Source organism: Panicum virgatum, chromosome 3N, assembly GCF_016808335.1.
Source record: "Panicum virgatum strain AP13 chromosome 3N, P.virgatum_v5, whole genome shotgun sequence".
Lineage (NCBI taxonomy): Eukaryota > Viridiplantae > Streptophyta > Magnoliopsida > Poales > Poaceae > Panicum > Panicum virgatum.
In genome coordinates, this window is record NC_053147.1 from 38,848,003 (window position 1) to 38,863,865 (window position 15,863).

Sequence of the window (15,863 nt, forward strand, 5' to 3'; positions counted from 1 at the left end):
TGAATTCCAGAAAGAGTTAGAACTTCATCCAACGGTTGAGAAATGGCAACGGCTGGGCCATCTCACACGAAGCGAAACAAGAAATCATCCATGACCACTTCTCAAACTTGATGAGTACGCCACCACAGCCAACAAAGGACTTCAACTGGGATGCCTTACCTTTCCCACACCTCGACCTTGAGCCTTTGGCTGCTACTTTTACTGAAGATGAAATCTTACATGCCATTAAGCAAATGCCACAAGACAAGGCACCAGGACCTGATGGCTTCAACGGTCTATTCTACAAATCATGCTGGCCGATCATTAAGAATGACGTCATGGAGGCCGTCAACCCCTTCTATAATCTGCGATGCTCCAACCTAAACCTCGTTAATAAGGCAAATATTGTGCTCATACCTAAGAAAGACGGGGTGGAGCACATGCATGACTACAGGCCAATCAGCCTCATTCACGGTGTTGCAAAAATAATCAACAAGGACCTGGCTATTAGGCTGGCACCCTATATGAGCAACCTAATATCCCCATGTCAGAGAGCCTTCATCAAAGGACGTAGCATTCACGATATACGTCTGAAACATTTCAAGGCGATTCCATAGGAACAAAACTGCCTCGTTGCTCGTCAAGCTTGACATCTCCAAAGCTTTCGACTCCGTGCGTTGGGACTACCTCAATAACCTGCTTCAACATCGGGGCTTCCCTGCATGTTGGCGCGATTGGATTGCAGCTACATTAGCATCCTCAACGTCGCGAATCCTACTTAACGGCTTACCAGGCGAACCGATACTGCACGACCGTGGTCTACGACAGGGGGACCCCCTCTCCCCCTCCTCTTCATCCTCGTTATAGACCCACTTCATCGTCTTCTAGCAAAAGCAACCGACCTTGGTCTCCTGAGCAAAATAGGTGGCCGGGTTGTGCGCTTCCGTACTTCAATATACGCCGATGATGCGGTCATCTTTGTCAAGCCAACCGCAACTGGCATGGCCAACCTTAAACAACTCCTCACGAGATTTGGCGAAGTAACCGGCCTAGTATCCAACTTGCAAAAAACAAGTCTGACACCTATAAACTGCAGGAACATCGATCTCGAGGAGGTTCTTGCGGATTTCGGGGCAACTAGAACTGTTTTTCCAATCAGATATCTCGGTCTACCGCTTTCTGTCGGATGCCTTCGGAAAATTGACTTCCAACCAATCATCGACAAGGCCAAGGCGAAGCTATCAACATGGAATGGTCTCCTCTTGACACAAGCCGGTCGTCTCAGCCTAACCAAATCTGTCCTCTCCTCCCAGCCGATCTATCTCCTCACCGTGCTCAAGATATACAAGGAGATCCTCCAGGAAATTGATATTCTACGAAAACGCTTCCTGTGGGCTGGGGACAAGGAGCTAACTAGCGGCAAATGCAAAGTGAACTGGATTCGGCGCTGTCTACCAAAACAAAACTGGGGACTGGGAGTGCTTGACTTGGAAAAGTTTGCACGTGCCCTTCGCGTCTGCTAGCTCTGGCACGAGTGGATTGCAATGGACAAAGCGTGGGTTGGCACGGAAACTCCTTGCGATGAGGCTGACCGTCAGCTATTTGCGGCTTGCACTACCATAACGATATGCGACCGGAACATCACGAGTTTTTGGTATTCCGGGTGGCTCTTCGGCCGACGGCCAAAAGATATCGCGCCCAGCCTGTTCCGCCTGACAAAATCAAGGCGACACAACGTTGCGGATGCGCTTAGCAACGGCAATTGGATCAGAGATTTAAATATCGCCAACGGTATAACGACAACACATCTGCAAGAATTTGTGATACTTTGGAACTTGATCTGTCAAATACAACTCCGGCCTAGACACGCCGACCAAATCTGTTGGAAGTTCACAGAGTCCGGCAACTACACAGCGGCCTCGGCATACAGAGCACAGTTCCTAGGATCCACCAGAGAACCACACCTCTACTCTATTTGGTGCAGGTGCACATGGGCACTGCCAAAGTGCAAGCTCTTTGGCTGGCTGATCCTGCAAGAGCGTGTGTGGACCTCTGATCGCCTGGCAAGGCGTGGATGGGACCATAGTCCGGACTGCCCGCTGTGTCACCAGACATTGGAGACGGCAAAGCATCTTCTGGCTGATTGCAGGTACACCAGAAGAATTTGGGAGTTCATATCCTCTTGGACACAACAACCAAGTTGGAGACCGAGGGAGTGGAGAGCATACACATCATTGCAAGACTGGTGGGGCATGATCACCACGTCGACAACGGTCTCCCGCAAAGCCGGCAGGAGCATCACCCTACTTGTGATCTGGGAAGTTTGGAAAGAAAGGAATGCCAGGGTTTTTCGGCGACAGGAAGCACCTACACTATCCTTATTGGCAAGCATCAAGGCAGAGGCGGCTACGTGGACACACACTGGGGAAAAAGATCGAGCGCTTTTAATTTCGCGAGATTAAATTTTCTTTTTCTTCCGACTAGCTGGCTGTAACTCTCCTTTTTTATCAATGAAATAGGCACACTCTCGTGCTAGTTTCAAAAAAATAATAATAATTTAAAAATCTTCATGAAAATAAAAAATCCGACCAAAAGCAAAAAATGACATTCATTTCTAAACATGTAAAGTACTTGAGCAGTTATTAAACTTGTCTTTTGGTTTTAGTAGGTCTCCAGACTATTAAAATATTAATACGAGCCTCTATACAATTGTTAAACAAGAGGATCCAGGACCAAAAAAATAAAAACAAAATCAATCGTTTAGAAACATACAGTAAACATAGCTTTGAAAACCTACAATTGTCACTCCACAATTGCTTCGTACTAGGCACAGTCACTCACCAAAAAAAATCTACGCCCATGTCCTGACGATTCCAGCAGCCGTTTCCCACTTTCGCTCCATGTTAGCAGCCAGATGCTAGCTCCTTGTCAATTTGTCATGAACACAGAGAGAGGTGCCGGCTGGAAATAAGCAAATCGTTTAGTACCTCTAGGCAATCAATTGACAGATGCATTCAATTCTGACTTCAGAGAGGTGTTAGCACCATTGACCAGGGACGAAACTTCGCGTGCCAGCAGAGAAGAAGAATGTGCGTTCAGTTCTGGCATGCATTGCCCTGGAGGCCAAAGCACGCGGCCGGACCAGCCGGAAAGCTACGAGACGATGGGCTCCATCCATCGACGACCGGGTCTAAAAGAGGACCAAGGACGGGGTCGTCCTTGGAAAACGTGTCCCCACGGCAACTCGATCGCGATTGCCAATTTGATCATCATGCATACACACATGATTCCAACGAGCATTCTCTCCTACCCGAAAGTAACAATATCTGCGTGTAGCTCGGTGGTAGCGCTGGCAGTGGCCAGCCTGCCCACCCGCGTTCGATCCCCGGGACGACGTGCGGTGTCGCACCGGGGATTAATTCCCTTGAGAGGACCGGGCACTTTGTAGGTAGTGTGTGTGTGGGGTTGCGTGAGTGCGCGTGTGTGTGCCGCGGTAGACGCGTTCCGAGACTTCTCGGCAGTTTCATCTGTGTCTGAGCGTGCGGTCAGCACAGATACCTATACGAGTCTTACATGATGGGTCAGTGCTCCTGGCAACTTTCAAAAAAAACAATATCTTGTCGGTCTTTAGAGTTAGCACTAGTTTATGGATACCAGAAAAGCGACGTGTACGTGTTTATTTTTCATGCTAGCCATCGTCTTCGCGTGATTTGCTGGTATGTATATGTATATGTATATGGCTCCGCTTGTACGGCCCAAAGTAGAGAGTCCTTGAAATTCCAAGAAAGATTAGCATGTTTTTGGAAGAAAAAGGTGAAGAAAATAACACCTCCGTGAGCGATACCCACCAAAGGATGTGGCTCCAACGACCAGCGGGCACTTCTGCATAATTAAATCTGCCGGTATACTTGGTAGGTGTAGAGCATAGTTGTGCATAGATATGTGCGTTTTTTTCAAAAAAAAATCTAAAAGTTTCTGTAGCTATATGAAAACCACCTAAAGCTAGGAAAGAAACCACTTAGGGATTTCAATTTCTGTACTGAGCATACTCTGTTAAATTTGTTGTGGTGGAATCTGTTTGTCTCCAACTCAGCAATGTACGTGCATTTATAACCTAATTGTGCAAGAGACGTACGTATTTAGTATTTATTGTGGGATATCTATGATGACTGATGACTTATCCATATCCTATCTCTTGCAATTACCAATAAGGTAGGCTACAACATGTGCGGTCATAGAGGTGAGGTGGTGTATAACTGTATATAAGTGTTTGCCTATGTCTTGTGTTTTTAAAAAGAATTAATTTTAGTGATTTTTTTGGTAAGATCCTATCATCAAAAAAGATGATAGATGTTTTCTGTCAATAATTTTTTTACTTTTGAATTTTTGTTGAATTTTTGTGACTAAACATAGTGCTTAGCTTTTCTGATAAAAAAATGGTCCTTTTAGCAACCTAAGTGTTCGAACTCACCTTTACCACTACTAAGATCAGTCTCAGTGGAGAGTGTCATCACACAGTTACCAAAACTGTAAACTAAGTAACCGAGCCGGAGGAGTGTTATGGTGATGACACTCCTTTCAAATCCCATGGCAGTCCCCTTTCTCTCTTCTATCATGTCATCAAATTTAATTCTCATGACACTTCTATTGAGATTGACCTAATAAGTTAAACATGACAATTATTATTTTTAGTTTTGTGTGCGCTCAATGCTCACAAAATACCGTAAATTGTTTTGCGTGCACTCGTAAGAACCTGGAGTTGGCCATTTTTCTTGGATACATTTGCATTATAACAAATGCAGTGTTATGATTTCTTAAACTCATATCTTGGATGGTGTGCCGAAATTCTATTCATTTCAAACATTTTCTAAATTTTATCAAAAATTGTCCCGTGCAAATTCGGATACTCCAGGGGCTAGTTTGGAAGCCTCCACTACCTTTGCTAACTATTCTCCCGTGAACTATTTCTGCCCACGAATGATTCCCACGAGCAGCAACCAGCCAAAGTGCCAAGCCCCCAAACCCCACCGCATCTGCCACTCAAGCGAAACGCACGCTCAATTCCTCGTCTCCTCCCTCGCTTTGCCCACGAAACGCTCAGCGGCCGCCGCTCCTCGCAAGAAATCGCTCAATTTCTAGTGGTAGTGGCCTCCCGGGGCAACCTCGCAAGAAATCGCTCCCCTCCGGCATCCTGGCCAGGTAACTGATTCCAGCAACTTATTTCTCCATTTTCGTGCTTCGTTGTGCCATTCTTGCCGTCTTGAATTTCATGGTTTTGAAGGAAGTCGTTTGTGCCGCCAAATTTGGATGTGGAATAACCAAATTTCAGTTCTTTGCTCCATGATCCTTGCTTTGTCACCTGTAGACTGTAGTGGCAGATATTGGGAGGTTTTTCCGGTTAGTTAGTTTGGAATATTAGATTATTGTTTATACAGTCTCTGCTTAGCAAGGGTACAGGTTATTTCCAGCAGATCAAATTATCGTTCTGGAGCGTTAATTAGTTGCTGTTGTTTCGTCTTCTTTATAACTTGTGCTTGATAGTTTTCTTTTGGGGGCGCTAAGCTTGTCGTCTTTGGTATGCTAGCAGAAGGCGCCTAGTAACATGCTGCTACTCCACTACTTTATTCTTTCGAGGAAAGAAATGCAAAAATGCTAGCTTCTGTTCTGGCAGTGATCTTGTAAGAGCTAGGGATTAGTTACGGTGTGCAGAATTGGTACTTTTTTCATACTAGTGTTTGGACGGACATTTATTTAAATTTGTCTCATTCTAGAACCCTTAATTTGTGTTTGACTTTTTTCCTCGGATATCAAGCTTTACATATCCACCATTCGTCAGTTATTGCTGTTCATCTTGTCGATATTCACTACAATCCTTTTTCTGTCAAAGGAACTTAGTTGGATTCCTTCTCTGTTCTTATTGCAGGTCCAGTTTGTAGCCATCTGTATCTGCCTTGTTCAGAAAACAAAGACAGCAAGAGTGCCGTCCTACTAACCACCCTCCAATTTTCCTGATTCTTTCTTGCCCGAAATCCCAAAGAGAAAAAGGTCCAGTGTTTTGTTCTGATCGAGCTGTTCCTAGAGCCATCTTATAGCAAAACAGGTGTAAAGAGATCCTCAAACATCCTTTTCTTGAGATACCAACAACTACAATGGTGCACCCAACCTTGCCAGCTATCCTCAGATGCCTCACACTGCTGTGCATCTTGTCACTTACCGTGGCAGCTGATAACAATACCATGGACTCTGGTCAGATACGCCTAGACTGTGGAGCATCAAGCCCGACGGATACTTGAAAGGATCGGGTGTTCTAGTCTAAGAGGGGGAGGGGGTGAATTAGGCTCTCTAAAAAATTTAGATCTATGGCTCCAACTACTTTGCACAAAACTTAAAATAAAACAAGCTATCTAGATGTGCAACTATGGTTGTTCTAGTGTGAAACTTCTATCCCAAAAGAGTTTAGCAACCTATAGTCTTTCCTATCAAGAAACTACTCTATGAAAGTAAAGGCATACAAATTGCTAGTATGAAATGCGAAAGCTTAATGAGCGGGATAGAAGATAGCAAACTCTTGACGCGGGTGTTTATCCCATGGTTCGGATAGCCACAAAGGCACACCTACATCCACGTTGTTGTAGCACTCACTAAGAGTATTGCTACTCGGCCATCAAGTCTCTTTCGTGAACACAATCACGGTCACCTTGGCCCCGGGTTCCACTAAGGAGCTTCTCCACAAAGGATGGGGTCTCCACGTCCCCCGCACAAAGTGTCGTCGCCGCTCCACACCAAGTCGGAGGGTCGATGACGTTGCCGGCGAGCTTTACAGCTCCAAGGGGCCGGCGCACTAAGCTCTTCTTTTGGTTCACTAAAGAACCACAGCACAAAGGCTTAAGGCCTTACAATCTCACTCACTAAGAGCTAATCCTTTACACAACACTCTACAGCACAAAGGCTTAAGGCCTTACAATCTCACTCACTAAGAGCTAATCCTTTACACAACACTCTCAAATTATGCTAAGGGCTAAGGATATGATCACTATACTCTTGTATGGCTTGGAGGTGTTCTTGAGTATATGTGGGAAGTCCAGCAACTCCAGCAAGCTTCAAATGGCCGGGGGATGCCATATATATAGGCCTCCAAGTCGTAGAGCCGTTACTCCAACGGTCAGCAAAAATCTGCGTACCAACGGATGAACCGATGTCTCTGCATGGGGTAGCTTCGGTTCATCCGGTCACTCTCAGACCCGAAGTAGCCGTTGGCTTCTCTGACACAGTTGCATCAGTTCCAAGGACCATCGGTTGAACCGATGCTTGGGGTGTCGGTTCAACTGGTCACACACAACAACTGGACTAGCCGTTGGGCCTCCCTCTTCTGCTGATGTCATTACACTGGTGCTATGCTCCGATGCATCACCGGTTCAACCAGTGCAGAAGACTTGGCTCCTGCGCGCTTGACATCGTCTCTGGAATATAGTATGCCCAATGCACCAATGCCTGTCGTGATGCCGTCTGTTCAACCGGTGCCTCACATGATCTTCACTTGAGCTTCAGAGACGCTCAGACTTGCATCAAACACCAGGGCATCGGATCTTCCGACAACCATCGGATGCACCGATGCTTAGGCATCAGTTCTTCCGGTGCTACTGATTTCTGCAGAACTTGTCCAATTCAGCATTTCTTTGAGTTCTTTCTTCGTGTTTTGCTTTGCATGGCCTTTTTACTTCATCCCTGGGATCTAGAAATGTTCTCTTAACAAAACCATTAGTCCCATTGATTGCGTTGTCATTCGATCACCAAAATCACTCGAAATGGCATAAATGGTGCCATGTTCGTTACAATCTCCCCCTTTTTGGTGATTGATGATAACACAATCAAAGCAAGCATAATATTTGCAAAAATTGACAAATTTAATCGCTTGATATCAATTGAAACCAATTGAAACCACTTATACTTACTTGGATAATTACCACCATCCAATGATGGCTTGGCCTCCACCTAAAACCATGATTTCCCCATTTGTTCCTCCCCCTATCTTGCTACTTCTCTCTCATGACTTGATTCACTTAGGTATTTCTCCCCCTTTGGGATATGTCCCTTTGAGATATGCTTCTTCTCCTTAAGAAAATACCTTGCTTTGATCCACATTTCTCCTCCTTTGGAATTAAATCACCTAAAAGGTCTTGCTCCTAAAAAGGTCTTGCAAAACAATATAGCTCAAGAGAAGATTAGTAGACTAGGGAGTTAGTTCCATGACTAATGATCCAATTGTATGATATCAATGAAGATACCAATTGAAAATTTTCACTATGGTGGATCACAAAATCACGAAACTAGCATTACATGAGCTAACCTCTCCATAAGTATGTGCACAAAAAGATATTGTGAAAATCAAGTGCATAACTAGATGTTATAACTAGAGAGCTTAGATCATATCATGCACGGAGGTAGCTCCAAAAAAATATAAGGAATTGACAATGATATCAATTGAATGAATTTAGAACCTTGCATACCTCTGAGGGATTAATTTGTTTACCTTGCATGTACCAATTTGAAGGTGACTTGCATATGGTACCAATTGAAGTTGAATACCAATTGAAAGTCTTTGAAAGAAGAGCACTTGGTACACCAAGGTTAAGCAAATGTATGAGCACATAGCCTATGAACTTAGATACGAGCATTTAAGTTCAATAGAGCATGACTCAATATACATGAAAAGCACAATTTATCTAATCACTCTTATAGAGTTGTTTGTTCACATTGATCGTAAGAAACATTCTCTTAGAGTGTTAACTCCATCGTGATACTACAAAAGAAAAACTAGCAAACACATTAGTCTCAAAATCACAAATCATAAAGTGAACTCCCTCTAAATGTGTGCATTTAGTGTTTGAATCACCTAAGCAAATGTATGCACATTGATTTTGACACAAATGGGAAGTTTACCCTATAGCTTGTGCTCATGGTACACATATGAAATACATACATCATGAAGTCCATGTACCATGAAGGTTAATATTGTGTAGTTTTCTACACACTTATCAAACCATGTAGATTGCTCATGGGTTAGAGTCATGACACAAGCAACCCACCATATATAACACTAGGTGATGCAATGCAAACAACCTAGCAAGAGCAATGGAGCTATATGATGCTTGAATTGAAATCTAGCTACCATTACCTTATGGGGGACTTGGGCAACAAATGTCCAAGTTGTGAGCTTAGCTTGTTTTGTTTTGAACCTTCACTTCAACTTGTAAGCTAAGCCTCCAAATCCCCCGAAGCCATTCTTGGGCTTCAAGTCTCATTTGGAACCCACACCATTTGAGGCCCCTTCATATTGTTTATGACATTCTTGGGCACCCAAATGGAGTGATTCCAACTTCTTTCTTGCTTCCCAACCTTGTGAGCAACCACCTTACCATTGGTTTTCTTCTTGATCACATAGAAGGTGCTATTGCTTTTGTTCCTCCGGTTGGGCTTGGTGTAGATGAGAGAACTCTTGATTGTAAGCTTCTTCTTGTTCTTCTCATCCGAAAGCTTCTTCCTTGGTTGAGGGCACTTGTTGGACTTGTGGCCTTCTTTGTGGCACTTTGAGCAAGTCACGGTGGACACCTTCTCAAACTTCTTCACCATGTTCTCACGGTTATCTTGAGAAGGTTGGACATTGCTTTCTATGTCTTTGCCCTTCAATCTATACAAGTCCTTCATGAGCCTTTCCACTTCTTGCTTGAGCTCATCATTCTCATTGGCAATGAGATCATCACATGATTCTACAATAACATTCTCATTGCATCTCTCATTGCAAGGGTTAGAGCAAGGTTCATCGATTAAATCAATGCAAGAAGTTGAAGCATCTACCCTAGAAATAGGAATTGCACAAGGGATAGTTTGCTTCTTTTCCAAAGAGTCATTAGTATCATTAATGCTCTCAAATTTTAATTTGAGGTCTTCATGCTACTTGCTAAGCAATTTGAATTTGCACATCAAATCTTCAAAATTTGTAGCAAGAGAAGCATTTAAATCTTTGAGAGCACTAAGGTTTTTGATTTATTTTGATTGCTTCTTAATGACTTTTTGGTGCTCATGAACAAGGTCAAGAAGTTCATCAATTGAAGGAGAATCAGAGTCATCATCACTTAAATCGCTATCCATACCTTTGGCCATAAGGCAAGTGTTTGATGATGATCCGATGCGGGTGGTGAATTTCTTGTTTGATTCATCACTTGAACTAGCACTTGATTCTTCACCACTGCTAACCCATTCACCAAATATGGCAAATGATTCATGCTTGGGCTTCTTCTCCTTCTTTTGCTTGTTCTTCTTGAACTTCTTCTCAACCTTCATAAGTTGATGGTGAGGCCCATCTTTGAGGAAGACCACATACCCCATGGAGTTTATTTTCTTTAAGCATTTGTTCATCTTCTTTACTTGCTTGTAAAGGTAGGGGTTCATTGGCTCTTGATCATCACTTGAGGAGCTTTGGCATGCCTCCTCTTCTTCCTCTTCACTTGAGCTACCTTTGATGGCCATCTTCTTCAACTTTTTGACTTGCTAGCATGCAAGTGCACTATGTGTTGGTGAAGAAGGTGACGCTCTTGGCTTGATATCATGACGTAGCTCATGGGCGATCACCTTATTGAAGACTTGATTTGGTGTCATTGTGTTGATATCTTTCTCATATAGAATTGTGGTCACCAAATCATAGTCCGGCCTTCGGAGTGAGTGAATGATCTTGCGAATGAGTTCCAAATCTTCAATTTTCTTCACATCTAAAGAGTTAATCTCATTCACAAGAATATTCAACCGTGAGTACATAGTTTCGGCATTTTCATGATCAAGTTGCTTGAAGCTATTAAGTTTATCAATGAGAACATGATATCTTTCATTTGCAACATCTTTTGTGCCTTCATGGTTCTCACTAATAGTTTTCCATAGTACCTTAGCATTTTCGCAAGCAAACACACGGTTGAACACATTTTCACCAAGAGAGTTTAAAATAGCACACTTGGCTATAGCATCATATTGCTTCTCTTGTTGACCATTGCTTTTAGTTCCTTCACTCGTTACTCTCCAAACATTTAGGCCCTTTGCTTGGAGGTGTGATTGCATCAAAATCTTCCATCGTTGGAAGCCCATGCCATCGAAACGTGGAGGAGGTCCTAGAGAATCCATCCATTCCCCTAAAAGAGCTAACTCACTAGGCGGTGAAGACTAACCAATCAAGCGAGCCGGTAAACACAAATTTCCAATGTAATTGGCTTTCCTTGTGATAGAAGTGAGTCCCGGCTCTAATACCACTTGAAAGGATCGGGTGCTCTAGCCTAAGAGGGGGAGGGGGTGAATTAGGCACTCTAAAAAACTTAGACCTATAGCTCCAACTAGTTTGCACAAAACTTAAAATAAAACAAGCTATCTAGATGTGCAACTATGGTTGTTCTAGTGTGAAACCCTTATCCCAAAAGAGTTTAGCAACCTATAGCCTTTCCTATCAAGAAACTACTATATGAAAGTAAAGGCATACAAATTGCTAGTATGAAATGCGGAAGCTTAATGAGTGGGATAGGAGATAGCAAACTCTTGACGCGGGTGTTTATCCCGTGGTTCAGTTAACCACAAAGGCACACTTGCATCCACGTTGTTGTAGCACTCAGTAAGAGTATTGCTACTCGGCCATCAAGTCTCTTCCGTGAACACAATCACGGTCACCTTGGCCCCGGGTTCTACTAAGGAGCTTCTCCACAAAGGATGGGGGTCTCCACGTCCCCCGCACAAAGTGTTGTCGCCGCTCCACACCAAGTCGGAGGGTCGATGACATTGCCGGCGAGCTTCACAGCTCCAAGGGGCCGGCGCACCAAGCTCTTCTTTTGGTTCACTAAAGAACCACAGCACAAAGGCTTAAGGCCTTGCAATCTCACTCACTAAGAGCTAATCCTTTACACAACACTATCAAAGTGTGCTAAGGGCTAAGGATATGATCACTATGCTCTTGTATGGCTTGGAGGTGTTCTTGAGTATGTGCTGGAAAGTCCAGCAACTCCAACAAGCTTCAAATGGCCGGGGGATACCATATATATTGGCCTCCAAGTCGTGGAGCGTTGCTCCAACGGTCAGCAAAAATCTGCGTACCATTGGATGAACCGATGCCTCTGCATGGGGTAGCGTCGGTTCATCCGGTCACTCTCAGACCCGAAGTAGCCGTTGGCTTCTCTGACACAGTTGCAGCAGTTCCAGGGACCATCGATTGAACCGATGATTGGGGTGTCGGTTCAACCGGTCACACACAGCAACTGGACTAGCCGTTGGGCCTCCCTCTTCTGCTAACGTCATTACACTGGTGCTATGCTCCGATGCATCACCGGTTCAACCGGTGCTGAAGACTTGGCTCCTGCGCGCTTGACATCGTCTCTGGAACATAGTATGCCCAATGCACCGATGTCTGTCGTGATGCCGTCGGTTCAACCGGTGCCTCACATGATCTTCACTTGAGCTTCAGAGACGCTCAGACTTGCATCAAACACCAGGGCATCGGATCTTCCGACAACCATCGGATGCACCGATGCTTAGGCATCGGTTCTTCCGGTGTTACTGATTTCTGTAGAACTCATCCAATTCAGCGTTTCTTTGAGTTCTTTCTTGCATGGCGTTTTTACTTCATCCCTAGGATCTAGAAATGTTCTCTTAACAAAACCATTAGTCCCATTGATTGTGTTGTCATTCGATCACAAAAATCACTCGAAATGGTATAAATGGTGCCATGTTCGTTACAGCACTGATGCTGATGAACGGACTTGGACAGTGACATTGGTTCCAAGTTTGCGCCTTTACTGAAAGGAACTGCAGCCACTGCTTCATACCAAGACCCTGCGCTACCCTCCCCCACTACACCTTACATGACTGCTCGTATCTTCACTACTAATTACACATATTCCTTCCCCATTAGTCCTGGTCGCATGTTCGTCCGTCTCTACTTCTACCCTAGCACCTATGACAACTATGCTCCTGGAAATGCTTACTTTGGTGTCAAAGCCGGCAATCTGACCCTTTTAGATAACTTCAATGCTTCCCAAAATGCTCTGGCTATAAATGTCGCCTGCTTTTCTCTTGAATACTCCATAAATGTTACTGCAGACAGGCTAGACCTCACCTTTGCCCCATCGAGACACTACAATGGCTCCTACGCATTTGTCAATGGGATTGAAATCGTGCCCACACCTGACCTCTTCACAACACCAACTCCGACAATGGCCAATGGTGGAAACCCAAATCCCTTCCCAATCGATCCTTCAACGGGATTCCAAACGATGTACCGGCTCAATGTTGGGGGCCAGTCCATCTCTCCAAAAGGTGATATTGGCTTTTACCGATCTTGGGAAGATGACACTCTTCGCATATTTGGTGGTCAGGGGGTGACCTTCGGGAAAGACAAAAATCTTAACATCAGATATACGCCCACTGTACCAAATTACACTGCACCTGTTGATGTCTATGCATCTGCACGGTCGATGGGGCCAAAGCCAAACCCACAGGTCAACTTGAACTACAACCTTACATGGACTTTACCAGTTGACGCAGGATTCTACTACCTCCTGAGGTTCCATTTCTGCGAGATTCAGTATCCAATAACTAAGGTCAATCAGAGGTCATTCTTCATCTATATCAACAATCAGACAGCACAGCAGCAAATGGATGTCATCGCGTGGAGCGGAGGAATCGGCCGAACAACGTACACAGACTACGCTATCATCACATCTGATTCCGGTCAGATGGACTTATGGGTAGCCCTTCACCCTGATCTTTCGTCAAGACCAGAGTACTATGATGCAATATTGAATGGTCTCGTGGTCTTCAAGCTACAGAATTATGGAAATAACAGTCTTAATGGGCTCAACCCTCCACTTCCATCTGTTGAACCTAATGGGAAGCCTGGTGGAAGAAACTCAAAGGGTGTTCCACCAGGAGCCATTGGTGGAGCTGTTGGTGGCTTTGTTGTGTGCTACTGGTTTCCTTTGTTGGTGCGTGCGTCATCTGCAGAAGAAAGAAGAAGGTAGCAAAGGAGTATGGAAAATCTGATGATGGTCACTGGACTCCTCTTACTGATTACAGCAAATCACAATCAAACACCTCTGGAAAGACAACCCACACAGGCAGCCGCACATCAGTATTGCCATCTAATCTTTGCCGCCATTTCTCATTTAGTGAAATCCAGGCTGCCACCAATAACTTTGATCAAACCACTCTCCTTGGCAAAGGTGGGTTTGGGAATGTGTACCTTGGAGAGATAGACAGTGGCACAAAGGTGGCAATCAAGCGTGGCAACCCAATGTCTGAGCAGGGTGTCCATGAGTTCCAGACTGAGATTGAGATGTTGTCGAAGCTCCGTCACCGCCACCTTGTGTCAATGATTGGGTATTGTGACGATATGAATGAGATGATTCTAGTGTATGACTACATGGCCAATGGGACACTTAGGGAGCACTTGTACAACGGCAAGAAGACACCACTCTCATGGAAGAGTCGGCTTGAAATCTGCATCGGTGCAGCTCGGGGTCTGCATTACCTTCATACAGGTGCAAAGCATACTATCATACACCGGGACGTCAAGACCACAAACATTTTGTTGGATGACAAGTTGGTTGCAAAGGTTTCTGACTTTGGGCTTTCGAACACTGGCCCGAATGTTGATAACACCCATGTGAGCACGATTGTCAAGGGAAGCTTTGGATACCTCGATCCTGAGTACTTCAGACGGCAGCAGCTCACTGAGAAATCTGATGTTTACTCGTTTGGAGTTGTGCTGTTCGAGGTCCTCTGTGCGCGACCTGCCCTGAGCCCCTCACTTCTCCAAGTAGCAAGTGAGCAAGTGAGCAATTGCCGATTGGGCACTGCACTGCCAGAAGAAAGGCATTCTCGGTCAGATCATGGACCCACATCTCCAAGGCAAAATTTCTCCCCAATGCTTCATGAAATTCGCGGAGACCGCAGAGAAATGTGTGGCTGATCACAGCATTGACAGACCGTCTATGGCCGATGTCCTCTGGAACCTTGAATTTTCACTGCAGCTGCAGGAGAGCGCAGAGGACAATAGCAGCCTCACAGACGGGACATCATCAAACAGGTCACCACTTATCATGCCCGGGCTTCATTCGGACGAACCACCTACGGACACAACCACTACCACATCAACCACAACGAGCATGACAGGGCGGAGCCTTGCAAGTATGGAGTCGGATGGGCTGACCCCAAGCAGTGTCTACTCACAGCTCATGACTCCAGGTGGCAGGTGAAAGCTAACCGTAACTAACTAGTATATTTCCTGCTTCGTGGTAAAACTAACTAGTATAGTATCATGTGGTAAAACTAACTAGTATAGTATCATATAGACATGGTCACCTCATATTATAATGTCTTGTGCAAGAACCAGTATATATTTTTTCTAGTTGAAATCACTGTAATTGTATAATATTGCCAAGGTACTATCTTTCCACTGTCTTAGATAATCTGTTGAAGATTAGATTCTCAATTCAGGATCGATTTGTAATAATATCTACATGTGCAAACAAGGTGTCACTATTTAATTTCCTTGACAGTAATAATCAACTTATTTTCAGTTATTGGACCCAACTGTCCTAGTTCAGTGCAGTGCTTGATTCTGAGCCCATAGTAGTCAGAGAGCAGGGTAGCCATCTGCGTGTATATTTCTTTCTATCGCAAATAACAGTACTGTCTTATTAGGCTTCCAATATAAAAAAGGCTGAGCAATGCACCTCTTTTCCTTTGGCAGCGCCGTCACTTTGTTTTTTTTATCAGAAATATGACTCGAAACCATGACACAGTGTGTTGCTGGTTTGAACAAATTTGTCTCAAACGTTTTTCTATGTTCACACACA

At 44.4% G+C, this 15,863-nt stretch overlaps 1 pseudogene; it reads left to right on the plus strand.

Annotated features, from left to right (window-relative positions):
• Positions 1 to 4,959: 4,959 nt before the first annotated feature.
• LOC120665924 lies at positions 4,960 to 15,533 on the plus strand (annotated as a pseudogene).
• Positions 15,534 to 15,863: the final 330 nt, after the last annotated feature.